Source organism: Lissotriton vulgaris, chromosome 7 (assembly GCF_964263255.1).
Source record: "Lissotriton vulgaris chromosome 7, aLisVul1.2, whole genome shotgun sequence".
In the NCBI taxonomy this organism is placed as follows: Eukaryota; Metazoa; Chordata; class Amphibia; order Caudata; family Salamandridae; genus Lissotriton; species Lissotriton vulgaris.
Window position 1 is genome coordinate 167,493,668 of NC_141695.1, and position 21,804 is coordinate 167,515,471.

Here is a 21,804-nt window from a genome sequence, read left to right on the forward strand (position 1 = left end):
AAGAGAGGACAATAGGTGAGGCCTCAGGTCACTGAAGGTCCTCCACCCTCATCCAGCCCTCTGGAAGGGAGGGCAATAGGTGATACCTCAGTTCGCTGAAGGTCCTCCACCCTCATCCAGCCCTCTGGAAGCAAGGACAATAGGTAATGCCTCAGCTCACTGAAGGTTTCCACCCCTATCCAGCCCTCTGGGCATGAGGAATATCATTTAGGACCAAGGCGTTGGGTCTTAGACTTCGTGTAGGAGTATTGTGCGGGCACTAACACGTCTTACAAACCACCTTTGTACTTTGCAAGACGTCGGATGATTGAGACAGAGGAGTTTAAAGTTGACCTGTTTTTCATCAAGGAGGCAGTGATAGGACATGATGATAGTTCTGCACCCTAACTCTATCCTTGCCAGCATATTCTGAAAGTGTAGCTGTCTTCCCCGTGCAGCCTTCCACAAGTTGAGGTATGTAGTCCAGCCAAGAGAGAAAAAGAAGCTCTTACCCCCTCAACCCTTTTAGGAGTGGGTAGTAGTTTTGTTGAATCCTTCCAGTAATCCTGTTGTAAAACTCAAGAAGACCAAAAGTTTTTGTATTTGAGGAAGAAATCAGACATCGCTTTAAAATGTACTTCCAAGGTTTTTAACTTAGTCAGGCTCAACGGGTGTGGGACAAAGCTCTGGCTTTCCTGTGAGAGTCCTCTAGCAATGAGAAGAACTTCAGTATGAACTCTATTCATATTTATACATTTAGTAGTCATCAGGAAGTAAATGACTGTCAAGCACACCCTCAGACGGCTGATGGAATTGTCAGAATCACTGTTCAGCCTAAGGAACAGCTGTGTGTCATCAGCAAAGGATAATACTTTCAGACCAAAGGAGTGGACTAACCCCTCAGTGGTGCCACATCTGGTTTAAAGAGAAAGGATGAGATATCATATCATTTGGGTTCCTCCATAAACTATTGCCAGAGCAGTAGCAGTAGAACAAGCAATCAGAACAACAACAGTGTTGGAACACCCACGCTGAAGAAGCAGAACGATTGTAGAGCTGCCCTTGGTGCCTCAAACCGAAGGACATTCAAAACGAGAAGTAATTGTTCAACAGTGTCTAAAGTGGCAGTCAGATCTAGAAGGTTCAGGCCGGCCTGAAGGTTATCATCTTGACTCATTTGGAACTCCTCCCGTAAAGTTAAAAAAACTGTGCCGGGCAGGGGTCGGGCAGGAATCCTGGGTGTTATCCAAATAAGAGCACAGACCCCTAGACTTTTATGACCTGATTTAGAGTTTGGGTACTCCTTTGCAAACACGAAAGAATAAACTGCCTGGATGGCAGACCTTAAGGGTTTCAAGCTTCCTCTGACAGCCAATAGAATAGGGCTCGTCAAAGGAGGGGTATTACACTGCCCACCTTATTTAGGGTGGGTGATGTACTGTCCTCTTTAGGTCTCGCCTAGCGATGCAGCGTATTTGCTGCTCACTTGGCGAGATCTATTGTCGTCGATTTCTTTGTGGAAGGGGTACAGGAGATGTGCACGAGCCCGGACAGGATATGTGCAAGCGTATGGTGTGCCGGCACGGTGCGCCTACGTCAGCTGCTTCCATTTACCAGCTTGTGAACGGACAGCATTCCATATGTTGCTGCTTGTTGTAGTGTGGCGTGGTTAGGATTGTAGCTCCTTCCCCACGCCGTTACAAGTAGCTTCCGGTTTACCGCTGACGCTACATGTTGGCATCCTGCCCTCCTGCCCTCTAATGCTGGTACACAGTACATTTGCATAACAAACATTTTTATAAGATATGTGCAAAACGATGCATCTTTTTTAAGTCTGGTTTAGGACTGACTTAGATGCCAGGCGACGCCTTAAAAGGGAAGACCACGGTTCAGTTAAAAACGGGTACAAAACTAATCTAATAGTGAAAGTAATACCATATAATGTGCCTACTGAGGACGCAGTAAGTGTATTGGGTGCAGTTGTTTGTCGTCTTTTGTTTACTTCCCCTGCCCCTGTGAGAGGGCTTGCTCTCGTGCTCCCTTTCTCGCACCTAGGATTTCCTTTGCTAAATGAAGTGTTGTGCAGGAGAGAAGGTCATAATACCAGTAAAACTTAAAACAATGAGAGCATATATAACAAGAAACCCAAACAACGCAATGTTGAACGCGGAGTAAACTGTGCAACACAGATGTGTGTGTGGTACACGGTGTGTGTTTAGTGCTGCAGAACAGGCACCTCACCCCCAGGTAGAAGCAGGTACACAGAAGGATGCAGACAGGCAGTCACCAGCTAGCAGAGTTCTGAACAGGACTGCCCGCTTTATCACCCTTGCCCTCCCGGTATGCTATAATAGATTAGTAGAGTGCATACATATTTTCATTTGTTTAATTTTATTGTGTACATTTGAGTATATATACATGCATATACCATCTGTAGGTATGTTTAACATGTGGTGGTTAATTATGACATGACTTGTGTGTGCCACACCTCTCATTCACTTTTTCACATACATTCGTAGTAGCGGCCACGCCTTCCTTTTCTGCACACACCGCTTCATACTGAAGTTAGCGGCCATGCTTTTGTTTTATCCTGCTGGGCTCGCCACAAAGAGCTTTTCACACCTACCTCCCGGTCACAAACGCTTAATAGTTAAATACCTTTTGATTCTATTTTCATTTAACATTTACTTTTTATTTTACCTTAAATACGCTCAAGTTTACATGTATTATTTTTAAAAACACACAATCAAACCAAACCTCACATGTTATAGTTAGGTAAAATACTTTGCTATTTGTAATGCCCATAGCTCTAACTCTTGAAAATGCCAAACCTATTGCATTGCAAATGCTTGTTTTTGTTAGTCAACTCCGGGTAAAACCTGGTAGCGATGAACAGGAAAGAAAATATTGATCCACACTCCCAGTGAAAAATCTCCCAGTGTGCTTTTCAGAAACAAACTCTGACTTTGTAAACATTTGGTGGATTGCCATCAAAATCGAATGTGGGCGTCCACCACATTTTTTTTTTGTTTCTTTTTATTGAAAATTATAAACAAACAAGGCAATAAGGAACATTTACAGAATACCAATTCAAGGAGGGAGGAACAGGGTATACAAAATCATATGCAATCGGCAATGGGATGGTGGGGGGAGACAGGGAGAAACAAGTCCATGCGTCATTAAGATGATACTTCGGTAGGAACGTGGGGAGAAGAGGAGAATGAAACATCTGCGTTTGTTGTCACGGGGGAGTGCAGATGCCACCACGGTAACTGTTCCAGGGACCCCATATCTTGTTCCACTTCCGGGGTTGCCCCCAGGCCATGTAAACAGTTTTCTCCCTAAACATCGCCTAATCCATATTCTCCCTCCATGCTTCAACTGTAGGTGGCCTCTGGGACCCCCATAGTTGTGCTATGTCTCTTTTAGTGATCATATTACCAAGGGTCGCCCACTGGGTCTGCGCAGCATTGTAATCTGTTGGCGCCCACACATTCAACAAACAGCGCATGGTTTTGGGCAAAAGAGCAATACCCGTGGCCTCCTCCATAATTTTATGCACCTCATTCCAGAAAACATTTACATCGCAGCACTCCCAGAGAATGTGGAGAAATGTCCCAACGAGCCCGCAACCCCTCTTACACAAACCATCTTCTGAAAATCCCATTCTAACCAGACAGGGGCCTGTAACGTAGGTCCTGTGGAGTATCTTAAGCTGTACTAACCTGAGACGGGCCGGAATTACAATCTCCTTAGGAGAAAAGATCACTGACTGCCAGTTCTCGTCGTCCAATTCTAAGCCATCTCGGGTCCATAAGTCCTGGAGCTGAACCAGTAGGTCTGCCCTATTGTTTATTAGTTTTTTATAGATCAAGGAGATAGTACTGTCCGGCACATGACCGTCCAGCACCCTATCCTCGAGCGGGGACGACTCTGGGATCTTCTCACCCTCTGAAAAAACAGCCTTCAAGGCATGGCGGATCTGAAGATATCGAAAGTGTCCCTATCATTCAATTGGAACTCTGTCTTCAGTGCCTCAAATGATTTGATACGGTCCTTCACCCAGAGGTCGTCCACCTTACTGATCCCTATCAGGTCCCACTTCTCAAACCCCTTGGTCTTCCACAAGTTGCCAAGTCTATCAGAGGCGAAAAGCGGGGTAGCCAACGTCATGCGGTCTTTCCATCCCATCGCATTATTTCCATCATACCACAGACGCACAGCGGTCTTCGTGGGGCCCGACAGATCCCTACCAGCTGACCTTGAGTAAAGAGCTCTATTATAATCACCCCCAGGCAACAACCACCTATCCATAGTGAACGCGGCGTTAGATGGACCATACATGCCATGATTAATAGCACTCAGTTGAGATGCCCAATAATACCGCTTAATGTCAGGGAGAGCAATACCCCCATCATACCAAGGGAGTGTCAGCTTCGCAAGCGCAATACGAGGTCTACCATCCCAAATCAAGTTCCTCTGGAGGCCCTCAACTGCACGAAAATAACTAGCCGAAACTCTCTCAAGGGTATTTTGGAGTGCATAGAGGTACCGTGGCAGAGACATCATTTTGAAGAGCGCAGCCCGGCCGAGTGGCGAAAGCAGGAGCTTACGCCAGCCTGCCACGTCCAATTTCAACCTGTTCAATGGGGGGTCCAACGATATGTAAATTCCGAGATACCTGAACCCCGAAGACGTCACCTGGATGGGATAAGCACGTGGGAGAGGAGTGACCTCACCCCACAGTACATAAAGACAAGATTTGGTCCAATTTATAACCAAACCAGAATTCTTACAAAAGGAGGTCAGCATATCGAAGAGAACTATCAGCGATTTCCGGGGAGATGTTAGATAAAGCAGGATATCATCCGCGTAGAGCGAGATACGATCCTCGAAGTCAGGGGACCACCGAATACCCTTCATCGAAGGCTCCCACCATATCCATGCAGCAAGGAGCTCAAGGGCCAGGGCGAATAGTAGCGGCGACAAGGGACAACCCTGCCTCGTACCCCTCCCCAGACAGAACGGCTTAGAAACCCGTCTGTTAACAACAATCTGTGCGAGGGGTCCCTCATAGAGGAGTCGCACCCAGCCGATAAAGCCTGGACCAAATCCGAACTTAGCAAGGGCAGCCCACAAATATGGCCATTCCACGGTATCGAACGCCATTGTGGCGTCTAGTGAGGCCAAGATGGCTTGGTTTTCCTTCCTTGTGGATCACAACTATGGTAGCCAGACGCTGATCACCGGGAAGGGAGCCTCTCACACGTGATTCCACAAACATATCACGTATATAGGGAGCCACCTTGTCGTCACGTAATTTGTAAAGTTCAATTGGGAGACCGTTGGGACCCATAGCCTTCCCCGAACGCAAAGAGCGAATAGCGAGAGCCACTTCATCTATTGTTATCTCCGATTCCATATGTTTCTTATCTGACAAGCGCGGCAACGCAATATTGCGCAATAACAAATGCGAATCCTCTTCCGGCCGCTCTGACACAGGGGAATAGACTGCTTGGAAGTGCTCCGCGAAACACTGGGCGATCTCGCCAGGGTCGGCTACCCGCTCACCACTCATTTTCTCAATCTCCGGAACAACACGATTTGCCCTATCTCTCTTATCAAGCCACGCTATTAGTTTACCTGCCTTGTCACCAACATCATACAATCTACCCTGCTGCTCCCTATTCATGATTTTCGCCGCAACCGTGACCAACGCTTTGTATTCCAATTGCTTAAGATGCAAGACATGCAGCTTCTCCTGTGTACATCCCCTCTCGAGGTCACTCTCGATATCCACAATCTCCGACTCAATCTGTACGACTTCCTCATTCCTACGTTTCTTCACACCCGCGATTAAAGACAAAGCCTGGCCTCTAATGACTGTTTTAAAAGCCTCCCAAAGGGACACGGCAGAAGACACAGACCCCTCATTTTCCGTAAAATACTGGTCAAGAGACTTTACAAGGGCGGCACGGGTCCTAGGATCCCGAAAATACCAGGGGTTGATCGGGGCTACCCTACCCTCAACACACGCATGCAGCTCCATCTGAATCCATACTGGGGAGTGGTCGGATATACCCCGCGCCAGATGTCTAACCTCGGTAACCACGAGGGCTTGAGCCGCGGGCATCAGTACATAATCGATCCTGGAAAGGCTACCATGTGCGCCTGAATGAAAGGTGTATTGATGCTGGGAGGGATGTAATAGCCGCCAGCAGTCTACCAAGCCTAGTGTGTCTATAAAACTAACTGCGGAGCCAAGTCTGAGCACTCCTGAGGTCCCTAGGCAGATGTTGATCCTCTTACTGGAGACGACTACATTGAAGTCACCACCCAATACCAGAGTCCCCTCTGGGAGGGAAAGGATGAGTCGCCCAAGATCACCAAAGGTAGTCGATTGCAGGCCCGGGGGAATATAAACAGATACCAAGGAGTGGATGCGACCCTCCCACCTACCAGTAACAGCCACATAGCGTCCTCTGTCATCCCGAACTGTTGCGTCGATTTCAAACGGGAGGGAACTCTTCATTAGAATGCCCACCCCTCTAGATCCAGAGGTAAAACCGGCATGGGCGACTAGACGATAACCCCTCCTATTCATGGCCTGACAAGTGTTACCTATTAAGTGCGTCTCTTGGAGTAGTATCACATCAGGGGATAAACGTTTCAACATTTGCAACACAACCCCACGTTTTATCCTATCCCCTAACCCATTCACATTCCAACTAAGTAGTTTCAGTCCCCTACCCCCATCCCGATAATACAGACAAGTCCACCCCTCTCCAGAACTCGGCACTCCGATCAATCGATAAAACAATACATTGCCTCGAAAAAAAACAAAATACACAAACCAGAAACCACCCACCCCCAACCATTAGCCGTTACAACCCCCCCCACCCTGCACCCCTGCATGAACCTAAAAAGCCACCCCAACTTGCAGTGTGCCTGTCGCCCTAGCATCGAACTAACTACAAAAAGTAAAACAGAGGAGAAGACCCGCCATCAACCCCACCACCCCCCCAAATTGTCACATTGTCAGTATAGTTCAAGCAGCATATATAGCGAACCACTGTCTGAGGCCAGCACGATCGAGGATGAAGGCAGAGCGCCTACTCCTGTTCTTCCGATCCACCCTCCGCTCCTCCAGTCCGCTCATCCTGTCCACGTTGATTGGGCAAAGTGTCCAGCCAGTGCGCCACAACCTCAGGACGATCAAAAAAGTATGTCCGCTCCTCAAGTTCGATCCTCAGTTTGGCCGGGAAGAGCATCGCGTATTTCAGGCCCAAGTCTCGCAGCCTCCTTTTGACACCCATGAAACTTAGTCTCTGTTTCTGGACTGCCAGTGTAAAGTCCGGGTAGAAACTCACCGAGGTATTTTCAAATTTCATGGTCCAACTCATCCACGAGGCCTGCACAATTGCATCTCGATCTCTGAAGTTAAAGATCCTGGCAATAGGCCGCAATGGGGCTCCCAGCTTTGGCTTTCCACCCGGAACTCTGTGGGACCGCTCGACAGTAAAAAACTTGCTCAATCCTTTAGGTGCAAGATGGGAGACTACGAGGTTTTCCACAAAAAGATCCGCTGCAGGATCCTCCGCTTTCTCCGGGACCCCGATAATGCAGACGTTATTACGCCTAGCTCATCCCTCAAAATCCTACAGATGACGGGCGAAGAGTTTGTCGGAGGTTCGCAAGTTGCGGACCACGGTCTGTAAGTCAGTGACATCCCCCGTCAAGCTAGCGGTCTTGATGTCCAAAGATTTAACCTTCTTGTTCGTTTTGGACAAATCAGTTCGAATCAGATTGACCTCTATAGCCACTGTGTCCAACTTATGAGCGAGAATCTCCATTTGCTGTCTGAGGGAGGCTTTACTCCCGTCAATGGCGGCCATCACATCTTGCAAAGTTAGTTCCGTTATCGAGGCCTGAGCGCCCCCAGCATCTTCCATCGTTTTACCCGGTCCACTGGGGGATCCCTTTGTTTGGGCGTACCGATCCATGTTGTTGGACTGGGTATATCCACCTCGTCGCGTGGTCTTAGCCTTTACCTTGTCTCCATCAGTTTTGCTTGCCATCGCGAATTAATCGAACCTCGAGGAGATATGGCGGCACCAAGTCTTTAAGACAAAAGGAACAGCGGCAGTCAGAGGGGAACGGCCAGGCCTATGTCCTATATTGCAGTCAGATGAACGATCTAACGTGCCACGTATAACAGTAGCCTCCGGCCCAGGGGGACATCATCCGGCGAGATCGCCAAAAACGAAAGTGAAAGTCAATCGGACCGCCAGCCCGTCCCTCCTCAGGCCGATGTTGATCAATTATTGCACGGGCATCATGCCAACTCGAGCCCCGGGCACCACTACGGTGTAGGCCGTGATCTTCAGAACGTCGTATCTTCGGTTCCCGGTGTCCGATTTAGAATCTGACTGCAGGATTCGCCTCCCCGGTGGTTTGTCTATACAAATTCAATGATGAAGATCAGGATATATTACAGGATAGATATGGGAGGTAGCGAGGGTCTCGGGAGCCCTGCGCTCACGCGGCCATCATGGTTGCGCGCGAAGCTCCTCCCCCGTCCACTACATTTTTATGCTCTTAAAATAACCCCTGTCAATGTACAAAGGTGACGAAGATTCAACTGGACTAGTCAGGCCTTTCGTTCTGTGGTGAACCAAATACCAAAACTGCCTCAGCACTAAAAGAAGTGTAAGTGCTACTGGAAGCTTTCAAGATACTGGTAGCAAAGGCCCATTGAAGTGGACTACGTAGACAGCATTGACTCAGTTTAGGTTCATGTCCCTTTGAGTACCATGACGCTATGAGACCAATTGAGGTCTTAATTAGTTTAATCCTGCACTATCTCTTGATGTGATACTAAACCCTAGGCCTTGATAAACTGGACATAGAGGGAAATAGCATTTACAATGCACCATTTACCACGCATGCCTTTTCCCCGCATGCCTTTACAACAAAATGGCAAGTATATATATCAGATCTGTGTGTATATATCACCTACAGGCGGTTGCCAATAGGTAGTTCTAGTTAGGATGTAGTTTACATAGGAAGAGCGTTTTTTCATTTGCCAATAACTTTGGCGTCATTTGACGAATCCTCGTGAAATTTTTAAAAGTAGTTTGCAACTCACTTTAGCTTCTGTCTTTTTTTCGGGGTGATCTGTCAAGCGGGGGCTTAGAAAAAAGGGGGGGTCCCAAAACGTGTTTCCCCTGTGTTAATTTCCATGGGAAATTTAGACACGGCTACAGCCCTGACCTGCTTAACAGAATGACACCAGATTTGGCAGGAAAATGGATATTGATTCTGGGAAGTGCCTTTTTGTGATTTCTTTAAATCTGTACAGTAGTTGCAGAGTTATTTAAAGAAATACCTTGGGACACGGAGGACCCCCAACACCTCCCAATCTCGTGCTGTGATCTGATTGGCTACCAACACTTCAAACCAGGAAGTGTTGGAAGCCCTCTTGTGACTCTGCTTGAATCAAGTCACAGAAAAAACATTAAAAAAAAGAAAATGGTGTCGGGTAGAAACACCCTGAGTCCCACAAGGACCTCTCATGACCAAAAAAGCATTAAAAAAAATAATTTCAGCAGGATCCCTGGACCCTGACGAATTTTTTGTTGTTAAACAAAGCGTGGTCTCCTGTGTTGGCCCCAGGTGGGCCAGGTCCTGAGGGCATTTCTAAAAATAATAGAGTGAGGGGCACACAGGTCCCCTCCATGAAGCTGAATATTGCCCCAGGGAACATCACCTACCTGGGGCTTCTTTAAAAATGAAAGTGGGGGAGGGTCGCACAGCAGGGCTCCAAAAATCCCAAAAATTGTACTAGTCCTGCAGGTCTAGTACCTTGGAAAATCCCATTGACCTAACTGTAACCTACTTCACCTCCGTCTCTGAAAACAGAGCAAAAGAGACAAGATAACAAGATTTAAAGGCATCTTTATTGCTCATTCCCTTTGTGAGCAATAAAAATGCCTTTAAATCTTGTTATCTTGTCACTTTTGCTCCGTTTTCAAAGACAGAGTACACAAGTTAGTTTCTCTTCCTACTCGTCAGAAAGGGCGAGTAGGACCTAAAAATAGCTCGTCCTAATCAATTCTCCCTCTCCCATGCGAGCGAGCGAGTGGATTTGTCGAGCCCTGTACAGCCTCCCCCACTGCCCAGGAACCATCACCTCCCTGGTGCTTATTTAATTATAATTGGGGGGCTCTTTGACTCCCCACCTGCCCCGGTGTCCGCCACCTCCCTGGGGCTTTCTCTTTACACAAAGCGTGGGTCGCGCAGACCCCCCTTCCTCCACCCTGGGGGCTGCCACATTCTCAGGGCTTTAATTTTAAATAATGCGGGGGGCACACAGAACCCCTACCACCTCCCAGGGCCTTTTGTCAATTTGGAAGGGGGGGCCAGCATGGTCTTCCCGCAGACCCAGGGACCACTTCTCAAGGACTCTAATTTTAATTGATGTGTGGGGGCCACACAGGCCCCCCTGCAATCCCAGGGACTGCCACCTCTTTTTTGTTAAATGTATTGCAGGGGACATATGGCCCCTCTGCAGCCCTGGGGAAAATATGAAGAACCTGCAGCCAATAATGGCCCTGGGCTCCCCAGGCCAGACTCCTGCTATTTCCCGGGGTGCCCACCCCTGGGACATAGCTGTTTATTGTGGCTTGGCGGGAGCTATACCGCTCCGGCAAAGCCACAGCAAACTGTGTTCAACTTCTAGCAAGCAAGAGCAGAAAAAAATGCTCTTGTTTGCTGAAAGCGCGGCATTATGGGGCAAGATTCTAGAGTTTAGTGAATATTATTGTATTAGCTCTCAGCTGAGCCTGAGAGCCTGACCCCTGAGGAGGGTTTTGATATTGGATACTATAATATTCACTGCACTTTAGAATTTTGTCCCATAATGCTTTGCACGGCCTTTTGGTTGGTATTGTATTTTTGCCCATACCTGTGCTTGGGGTGGTCCTAGGAGGATGGGACCACCACCAAATCATTTCAGCATTGTGTGCTGTTTGTGTTCAAGGATTCTGCTTGGTCCTGTCCCTAGGTTAGGAAGGACCCCAAAATCATCACTTCTCTCACTGCTTGCTGTATTTTCATTTTCACGTTTGTGAGATGATTATATACATTTTAGCATGTAATAATGTTACTTGTCGTTTTCCCAAGGGTATGTGAGGATTCTGTTTTCTTAATTGTGGTGAGACGGAATGGAGCAGAATTCACTGAGTTTTTGATCAATTCCACAGAATTCTGTGTAGTGGTACTCCGCCAACTACGCCCACTCTTATCTGTGTGTTCATACTTTGTGTGTGTGTTTGTGGACCTGTTCAAGCCTTTGTATGTGTATTTCTTTGTAGGTACACCCTTTTCTGCCGTAGAAGAGAGACAGCCTCTTTTAATTAGGTATTCCCCAAGCCTGCCTTACAAATTAAAAAACATATTAAATGACATTGGCACACCCGCAATTTTCTATGTATTCACAATCACATTTATCCCAAACACAGATTGTTTTTCCTCCATTCCTACTTTCAAACTAGAGGCGTAGCTTCCATTTGCGCAGCAGGTGCAGTGACACCAGGGCCCACTGAACTCCTAATTATTGCTGTATTTCACAGTTTAACATGGGTCAAAGAGGCAGTTTCTTTCTTGGACTAGAGCCCCTGACACACTGGCTACTGCTGTCACCTAGCCTTGCTGGAGAACAAATGTTATTTGCAAGAGGGATGCTGTATGAAAGAGTAAAGACTCGTTGGATATTGTTCTATTCGTGAAATACATCTGCTTTTGAGTTGGAAATGATTATCAGCCCGTCAGTGGCGGGAAGTTCCATCGGGGAGCATGGCAGTGCTTAACAGGACTGAATGTGAACACTGCTAAGTAGGGGAAGCTGCCCAGCGCATTACCTTTGCTTGTGTTCTAGGGCTTGTCATAAAGTTTGGCCCACTTAATTAGATAGGATGATCTCATGTATGTGCTGCAAGCAAGTACACCATCCTGCCGAGATATTAAGGCGTTAAGAGACCTGTCCGTTGGGGAAGGTTACTTGCAAACAGCATCACTTCCTGGGTCAGAACAGTGCGGGAAATGTTCACGCGGCATGTCCATCCGGGCAGACGGAAGTCCTTGAAAGTAGGTCCCAGGTGGGGAGTCGCGAGCAAGAAAATTGAATGCCGCGTGAACATTTCCCGCACCGTTCTGACCCAGGAAGTGATGTTGCTTCTTGCCGACTTTAATTTTGGCTGCTGTGATCTACAGTGAGCCGGCACGGGTAAATCCGTGAGTAACTTCACTTTTACTTATTTTTCGATCTTTTTCACATTAAGTGCCTCACGGGAGGGTGTACCTTAGCGCGTACATACCACCGGAGTGCTAATTAGTTGTGGTCCTGACGAATGCTGTGCGATCCCGCTTTTTTACAGCAGAAACATGTTGACCAGATATCTTATTTAGGGACACGGGTCTCCTAACATAGAACCCAGGATTGTCCACCTTTCACGTTTTTTAACCCTAATACAGGTTGGCCCGCATTAAACTTTTTGTCTGGGCTTCAACTGTGTATTTTTTAATCCTGCACTCACATATTTTGCACATTTCTTGAGTTAAATCACTATTTACACTCACCACCAACCCGCTCCGCTGTAACTTAGGCGTTGTAGCACACTGGGGGGGCATTCGGCCACCCCAGCGGGGACCCAATGATGAAGCATGTCACCAACTAGTAGTGAGTGAGGGTCCTTTTAAACAAAAGGTTATTTGTTCTTCCCCGTTGGATCCAGTCATATCGGTCCACGGGGTTGTTACCTCCTGATTACTAAGATTGGAATTGTCCAATCCTACACGTTGCCATAATTAGGTAGGGGCCCCTGAACAACCTGACACTTTCTTTTCTTCGTGTTTTTTCTCAACACACGTATCTTGTGTTTCACTGAGTCACTCCTAAGTTGTTTTGATATACTTATTTGGGGTACAGGAGTGTTTACTTGTGCCCTATCTCTCTTGTTGATACTATTACATTTAGGAGCAGCCATAAAGTCAAGCCCAAGGGCAGTCTGGAGGTCAGCCAGCGTGTAACCCTTATTACGTATAATCTCTTTAGTTCGGATGGGGCTGGTAAAAGCAGTTATCTTCCCCACGTAAATATGAAATCTGGAAATACAGAGCATCTATATACTTTAACACTGAAAACTGCCAACATTACTGTGTGAAAATGTGGACGAAATGAGGAATTACAAGGGGAATTGGAGAAGTATATCACAAAACGTGTAATAGATGATTAGAGGACAGCCGCGTTGGAGACCTTAAATGTGTAGTGATGTTTGTTTTAAAAACACTGTGGTTGTCGTACACTGGGTTGCTCGGTTGAAGGTGTGAGTCGAAACGCGTAGGCATTGTGTGTTGAGTGTTGCTACATTATAGAATTATTAAAACAGTAGTGAGCGCTAGGACAATGGGGTCCTCTAATCATCTATTACACGTTTTGTGATATACTTCTCCAATTCCCCTCGTAATTCCTCATTTCGTCCACATTTTCACACAGAAATGTTGGCAGTTTTCAGTGCTAAAGTATATAGATGCTCTGTATTTCCAGATTTCATATTTACGTGGGGAAGATAACTGCTTTTACCAGCCCCATCTGAACTAAAGAGATTATACGTAATAAGGGTTACACGCTGGCTGACCTCCACACTGCCCTTGGGCTTGACTTTATGGCTGCTCCTAAATGTAATAGTATCAACATTTAATAGGGTGGATGAGACAGCTGCCACAGTTATGACGGAATAAACCATCCGCCTAAATATAAATCGGGCCCTTGGCAGACATTGTGTCCAGTGTCCTCTCAATGTTGGAAAGCATTCATTTTATTAACGGCACAGTATTATCTCGCCACTGCTGTGGCTTGCAGTCATATGGCCATTATGAACGAAGTAGGTTGTGTGCCAGAATGCCCGCGAATAGTTTAGCAAGAATGTTTAGGAGGGAGATGGGTCTGTGTGATGAGCAGGACTAGGGGGCTTTCCAGGGCCTGTGAATAAGTGTTATTACTGTTTCTCTCTTGGTGTCAGTGGGCTTGTCTGTGCTCCCAGATGAGTTGTTTTCACGCTTATCTTATTTTTGCACAAAGATTTGTAGTTTTTAGGGCTAAGCAACTCTTTCAACAATGTTTAAAAAGAAAACTAGTCAGATGATAGCTGCCAGGTGTACATGTTTTGCATGTGTAGAATCACACACTAGTAAATGCAGCGCACGCAAGCTTTGCCTTGTCAGTTTGTGAATGACCGCTAACTTGTGAGTAAGTGAGCATTCACAGACGCCAATCTGACACTTTCTGACACTGAAAACAGTTAGAGTTTCACTTCAACAAAATGCGAGAGTAACTCTCCTTCCAACGCGTTGGAGACCTTAAATGTGTAGTGATGTTTGTTTTAAAAGCACAGTGGTTGTCGTACACTGGGTTGCTCGGTTGAAGGCGTGAGTCGAAACGCTTAGGCATTGTGTGTTGAGTGTTGCTACATTATAGAATTAATAAAATAGTAGTGAGCGCTTGGACAATGGGGTGTCGTCTTCGTGGGACACAGAATGAGAGTGCAGCTGATCGTCCTTTGAATGAAGTCGTTTAGAGGTGGTTTATCGCAGGGCCATTGTTGTAAATCATTATGCGTGGTTAAGGCATATGCATGGTAAAGACTTGCGTGGTAAAGGTGTTACGTGGTCAAGTCATATGCATGGTAAAAACTTGCGTGGTAAAGGTGTTACGTGGTAAAGGCATACGTGGTAAAGGCATTACTTGGAATGTATGACATTACAATTATTCTAATCCTGCACTATCTCTTGACTTGAAACTAAATCCTGAGCCTTGATAAACTGGACACAGACAGCCCAAAAAAAGTGTAAAAACATGTGCAGGGATGTCATGTCACATTGTCATCACATGCCAGTTTCCCAGTGCATTGTACCATTTCCCTAGTTGTGCCCGGATAAATGGTGCTATGAACCTTATAGCAGTACTCGCCACTACGTTTAGAGGGTGATCCATTTCTCTTCCTACCCTGGAAGGAGAGTTACTCTCGCATTTTGTTGAAGTGAAACTCTAACTGTTTTCAGTGTCAGAAAGTGTCAGATTGGCGTCTGTGAATGCTCACTTACTCACAAGTTAGCGGTCATTCACAAACTGACAAGGCAAAGCTTGCGTGCGCTGCATTTACTAGTGTGTGATTCTACACATGCAAAACATGTACACCTGGCAGCTATCATCTGACTAGTTTTGTTTTTAAACATTGTTGAAAGAGTTGCTTAGCCCTAAAAACTACAAATCTTTGTGCAAAAATAAGATAAGCGTGAAAACAACTCATCTGGGAGCACAGACAAGCCCACTGACACCAAGAGAGAAACAGTAATAACACTTATTCACAGGCCCTGGAAAGCCCCCTAGTCCTGCTCATCACACAGACCCATCTCCCTCCTAAACATTCTTGCTAAACTATTCGCGGGCATTCTGGCACACAACCTACTCCGTTCATAATGGCCTTATGACTGCAAGCCACAGCAGTGGGGAGATAATACTGTGCCGTTAATAAAATGAATGCTTTCCAACATTGAGAGGACACTGGACACAATGTCTGCCAAGGGCCCGATTTATATTTAGGCGGATGGTTTATTCCGTCATAACTGTGGCAGCTGTCTCATCCACCCTATTAAAAGTGCATTATATCCTGTGGCATTTGTAATAAAGCGGATGGGATCTGTCATGTTTGAAGCAATAACCTGTCGGATAAACTCTAAATCAGGCCCTATGTCTGCAGCAAGTGTTGTAAAAGGAGCAAGAGCCAGCATTATAGGAAGAGGGCCTCGAAGCAGATATAGTCCCAGAGTCACTGAAGCACCTACCTCTTTTCTTCCTCAGTTCCTACCTCATAAGCACCTACCTGTTCACTTCCTCTGTTTATACCTCATTTGTACCTACCTGTGCGCCTGGTCTGTTTGTACCTCATAGGTACCTATATGTGCACCTCATCTGTTTATACCTCACAAGCACTCACCTGTGCACTCTCTCTGTTTATACCTCATAAACACCTACCTGTGCACCTCCTCTGTTTATACCTCATTAGCACCTACCTGTGCACCTCCTCTGTTTGTACCTCATAAGCATCTACATGTGCGCCTCCTCTGTTTATACCTCATAAGCACCTACCTGTGCACCTCCTCTGTTCCTACCTCATAAGCACATACCTGTGCACCTCCTCTGTTTGTACCTCATAGGTACCTATATGTGCACCTCATCTGTTTATACCTCACAAGCACTCACCTGTGCACTCTCTCTGTTTGTAAAATATTTTAAAAAGTGCTTTTTTAACCGCTGACATTACCTCGTGGGTGAGATTACTTCACCAGAGGTCTCCGTTTAGTTGCCAGGCAAAGCGCGCTGCTAGAAGGCGCCCTGACCTCACCTGACCCTCCCGAGGCGCCATCTTGATGAGGGAAGGTCAGCGCTGCAGTGGAGAGAACCCTCCCGCCCTCTCAGGATACTTAAGGCAGGGACAGGGTCGGTAAAGGTAATTTGCGATTTGCTCTCCCCTGAGGCGGAAGCCGGGGGAATCTTTCTATACCTGTCAATACTGCTAATTTGCACACCTCCTCGCTGACTTCAAAGGACGGTTTTTAAAATTTGTAAAATATTTTAAAAAGTGCTTTTTTAACCGCTGACATTACCTCGTGGGTGAGATTACTGCACCAGAGGTCTCCGTTTAGTTGCCAGGCAAAGCGCGCTGCTAGAAGGCGCCCTGACCTCACCTGACCCTCCCGAGGCGCCATCTTGGTGAGGGAAGGTCAGCGCTGCAGTGGATAGAACCCTCCCGCCCTCCCAGGATACTTAAGGCAGGGACAGGGTCGGTAAAGGTAATTTGCGATTTGCTCTCCCCTGAGGCGGAAGCCGGGGGAATCTTTCTATACCTGTCAATACTGCTAATTTGCACACCTCCTCGCTGACTTCAAAGGACGGTTTTTAAAATTTGTAAAATATTTTAAAAAGTGCTTTTTTAACCGCTGACATTACCTCGTGGTTGAGATTACTTCACCAGAGGTCTCCGTTTAGTTGCCAGGCAAAGCGCGCTGCTAGAAGGCGCCCTGACCTCACCTGACCCTCCCGAGGCACCATCTTGGTGAGGGAAGGTCAGCGCTGCAGTGGATAGAACCCTCCCACCCTCCTCCGCCTAATTATGAATAAAAACATGGCACCATCCCGCCCGCGCAGCGGGCGGGCGCAGCGGGCGCGCCGACGGCGCGCCAAAGGCAAGCCCGTCTGCGCCCGTCCGCGCCGGGACCGGGCCGAGGGCCACGACCCCTGGCCCGACTCCTACAGATTCAAGCATGGTCTACCCCAAGGACGCTCTCCTCAATCTCAGAATACCAAGGAATCATGCCTGTGCCACATTCGATCTTTGCAACACGCATAATGAAATCCAACAAATTGTCCTCACTGCCTTTTTACGACATTGCGTCAAGGTGAGAAGAACCCCCTAAAACAAAAACTTAAATCGAATAATGTTGCCTTAGCCCTCATTAATGCACGGTCCCTATGTAAACATAGCCACGAAATCGCCGACCTGATAATAGATTCAAAGTTAGACGTACTTTTTATTACAGAGACCTGGACAGATGACTCGTCCGGCCCGGACATGGTCTCTGCCACACCTACAGCCTATAGACAAGATAGACCTAGACAGAAAGATAGATCTAGACAGAAAGGTGGAGGGATCGCCATTATAGCTAGAGAAAATCTGGAGGTAATAGTGACTCAAATACATGATACCTCGTGCGAGGCCATGATGTTTTCTATCAAACTTAGCCAACAATTCAACTTTAAAGGGCTTCTTATATATAGGCCCCCAGGAGTCAAAACTGGCTTCTTAACGAGTATTAGTACACACCTGGAATCTCTAGCATTAGAGGACTCGATCACAGTATTAGGTGATCTGAACTTCCACCTAGACGATAATAACCACAAGGAGACTCAAGCTCTCATAGCGGATATGGAAGTCCTGGGGTTACATCAGCTGGTTACTTCACCTACTCACCAAGCTGGACACATTTTAGATGCTATATTCTCAAGTGCCCAGGGGCTCCATGTACGCGACATCCTTCCACTGCCATGGACAGACCATTATGCGGTTTTCTGTACCTTGGCTATGGATAAAAAAACAGTTACAGCTACTCCTCTTCCCCAGTCTATATCCTTTAAAGCTTGGCACAATGTCAACCAGCTGGACCTAAAAAACCACCTGGATGATACTTGCCCGCTAATCTCGGCTAACCCCAACCTGGCCATACAACAACTCCACGACTGGTTGGGCCATGCCATGAACTCATTAGCCCCCACTAAGAAATTATCGAAGAACAGGTCTACCCCTACCGCACCATGGTACACGGATGAACTAAAAGCACAAAAACAACAGAACAGATACTGGGAAAGACAATGGAGAAAGTCTTATAATCCAACAAGTAAAACTAAATACAAGGATGCTTTGGCAACATACAAAGCCATGATTATAAAGGCAAAAAAAGAGTACTACATGATGCAAATTGAGCAGGCAAAGAACTCTTGCAAAAAATTATATGACATAACTAAAGTGCTCTCGGGCAATACCCCTGATCTGACCCCACCTCAAACCCAAGACATGTGTGATGCCCTGGCCGACTTCTTTTTCACGAAGGTGGATGATATTTATCAACCTTTTTTGGCCAAAATCACGCACACAAAGGTTCCCAATATTAGTCAGGAGGACTCAAAACCAACAGTAACTTCATCCTTCACTGACTTTCTACCACTGACAGAAGATCAGGTATTAAAAATTGTGTCGACAATCAAAGCTGGATCCAAGCTGGATTTTTGTCCACTATCGGCGCTCTTACCGGTGATGGACTCGATCATACCAGTCCTGACACAAGTCTGCAATTCCATCCTGCTCTCAGGGATATATCCCCTTAATCTAAAAACCACACTGCTCAAACCACTGTTAAAAAAACCAGGAGCCGATAAGTCAGAACTAAAAAACTATCGACCCATTGCCAGTCTCCCGTTCATGGCCAAAGTGGTGGAAAAGGCCATGAACATGCAATTAACTGAGTATATAGAAACCCATAAGAAGTTAGATGACACTCAGTATGGTTTTCGGAAATACCATGGGACTGAAACGGCCCTTATTAAAGCATCCGAAGATATAAGAATAATAAGAGACCAAGGCGGTACAGCGGTGTTGGTACTGCTGGACCTTTCAGCAGCTTTCGACACGGTCGACCATAGTATTTTGGTCGACCGTGTCGGGAAAATGGGCATCTCGTCCACGGCAAGAGCTCTCCTCGCTTCCTTTCTCTCTGAGAGAACGCAGGCCATCACTCTTGGCCCTTACCAATCTGCTAAACTGTCACAACCGTGTGGGGTACCTCAAGGCTCATCCCTGAGTCCGACACTTTTTAATATCTATGTGTCGGACCTGGCCAATGTCATCAAGGCACATGGGATGAGCCTAACCTCCTACGCGGATGACACTCAATTGGTGATGGCTATAAGAGGTGATGGAGAGGAGGTAGCTAAAAGATTCCAGAGAGGACTGACGGAACTAGGTGAGTGGATGGCAGCGAATTGCCTAAAACTTAATTCGGAAAAAAACGAGGTAATGATTTTTGGACAACTCTCACCAGAATGGCCTGCCTTGTGGTGGCCCCAAACGTTTGGTGCCCCCCCCAATCCGGTTACTAAAGTAAGGAACTTAGGAATACTTTTTGATAACCATTTAAACTTCATGGACCATGCTAGCAAAGTGGCCTCTATAGCCCATCACAAACTACGCATGATTCGAAAGATAAGTCCTTATCTTCCTACTACCGCCATTAAAACTCTGGTAAGCTCACTAGTCCTGACATCCCTAGACTACTGCAATGGGCTTTTTATCAACTCCCAAGTTAGAGTTATGAAAAAACTGCAGACCATACAGAATGCAGCAGCACGTCTTATTCTGGGAATTCCTAAGTTTGCTCCTCTCTCTGACGCCATTCCTAAACTACACTGGCTGACGATTCAGAACAGAGCTAGATTTAAATCACAGTGCATTGTTTACAAAGCACTAAATAAACAGGGCCCACAGTTCCTTAAAGACCATCTATGTCCTTATCAACCTATACGCCATTTGCGTTCTACCAACAGCAACCAACTAATGGTACCCCGCACCAAAACTGTGATGTGGGGAGACCGACGGTTTGTGGTAGCAGCTTCCAAACTGTGGAATACTCTACCCCAGGACATTAGAGCATGTCCTACACTACTCCAATTCCGCAAAAAATTGAAAACTTGGCTGTTCAATAAATAAGTTCTCGGTATAGAATAGTGGTCTGAGCAAGGCAGCTTAACATCTAGCTGGCAAATTAATCAGCGCCAAGACACCCTAGGGTATATGCTGCGCTTTATAAATGCCAATAAAAAAATAAAAATAAAAAAATAAATAAATAAATAGCTAATAGGCCCCTTCCTGTGCACCTCCTCAGTTAGTACCCCCCAGGTGAGCTTCTGAAATGAAGCTTGTGAGCTCTGTACTGCCAACCACGGCCTCTTGACTATCAGGCATCTGCATCTGCTGTGTGCATGCTTCAAGTGTGTCCCCCTGCCACAGCTAACAATGAACCCTGTAGAGTGAGTACACAGACCGAGGGGAGTAGGGGAGCTGAAGGACATGGATGAGGTAAACCTGGAAAAAAGAAAGATGGGAATGGAGAAATGAGACTTCACCTGTGGACAACAGACACCTCCTCCCGCTCTACCAAAGCCCTGTTGAGTCACAAAGTAGCATCCTGGCCTTCAGACAGACAACAATAAGTCAAATATCTTGTAAATTTTGAAAAACAAAAACAATGATTAATATGCACACATCTGTTGGATGCTTTATATTTCAGTTAAATTATTGGTTGTGATGGATTCTCTATGAGGAATAAATGACTGATATCGTTGAATAATAAATTACATGATTTAATGTTTGTTTGCCAAATCTGTGTGCGCAACATAAAGTCGGGCCATTAGAATAACCCCTCATTCTGTTTTACAAAAAACCCTGGAAGGAGCTGCTGATTGAAATACCACAGGATCTTAACTTCAACGGAGATGGATATATATTACGCTGATAGAAAATCCACCTCAACTCGGGATAATGCTCCAGTCTTCCAGGTTAGAAGAATCCAGAAATGCTTGAGCCAGGAGGGCTGTAAAATGTGTTGAAGGTGACTTGGGGCTTTATTACGAGTGTGGCGGTCTTCCAATGGGACTACCAAAGCGGAGGTACCAGGCAGACTGACAAGCCCATTGAGAGCCCGCCACCGGATTATGACCTAAATCCAGGGTGGGTGGGCGGTGCAGCAGCGGTCTCTCGGCGGCTGTATTAGGCTCATTAGAGAACCTAAGCAGCATACCACCACCTTAAGAGTGCCTGCAGCACGTTCCTGCACCATGTCATGCATGCCACACTGTGCAGGAAAAAGGGCGCAATTCCATGGGGTGGGACAACATGTGCCCCCCGCATGCAACCCCAGGAGCGGAATCGGCCGGGGCCCTGTTAGGGCCCCCTTACCTGCATGTCCTTTATCCTTTTCATGGCGGGGTCCCCACCAGGGAAAAGGACGGTGGATATGCAGACCAAAATATGATCGGCGATGTCGGAATCGGCACTGCCAACATATTCGGGGTGTTTGCAGACCGCCTCCACAGCGGGATCCTTGATCCTGGCGGGGGGCGATCCCACCACCACACTCATAACACGGCGGTCAGTT

The 21,804-nt window shown here is 46.7% G+C and overlaps 1 protein-coding gene across 3 annotated transcripts in view; it reads left to right on the forward strand.

The window, feature by feature from the left end:
• LOC147701080 (uncharacterized) overlaps positions 1 to 21,804 on the forward strand; it is an 80,059-nt gene that overhangs the window by 53,332 nt on the left and 4,923 nt on the right. The gene's annotated exons all lie outside the window — the stretch shown is intronic.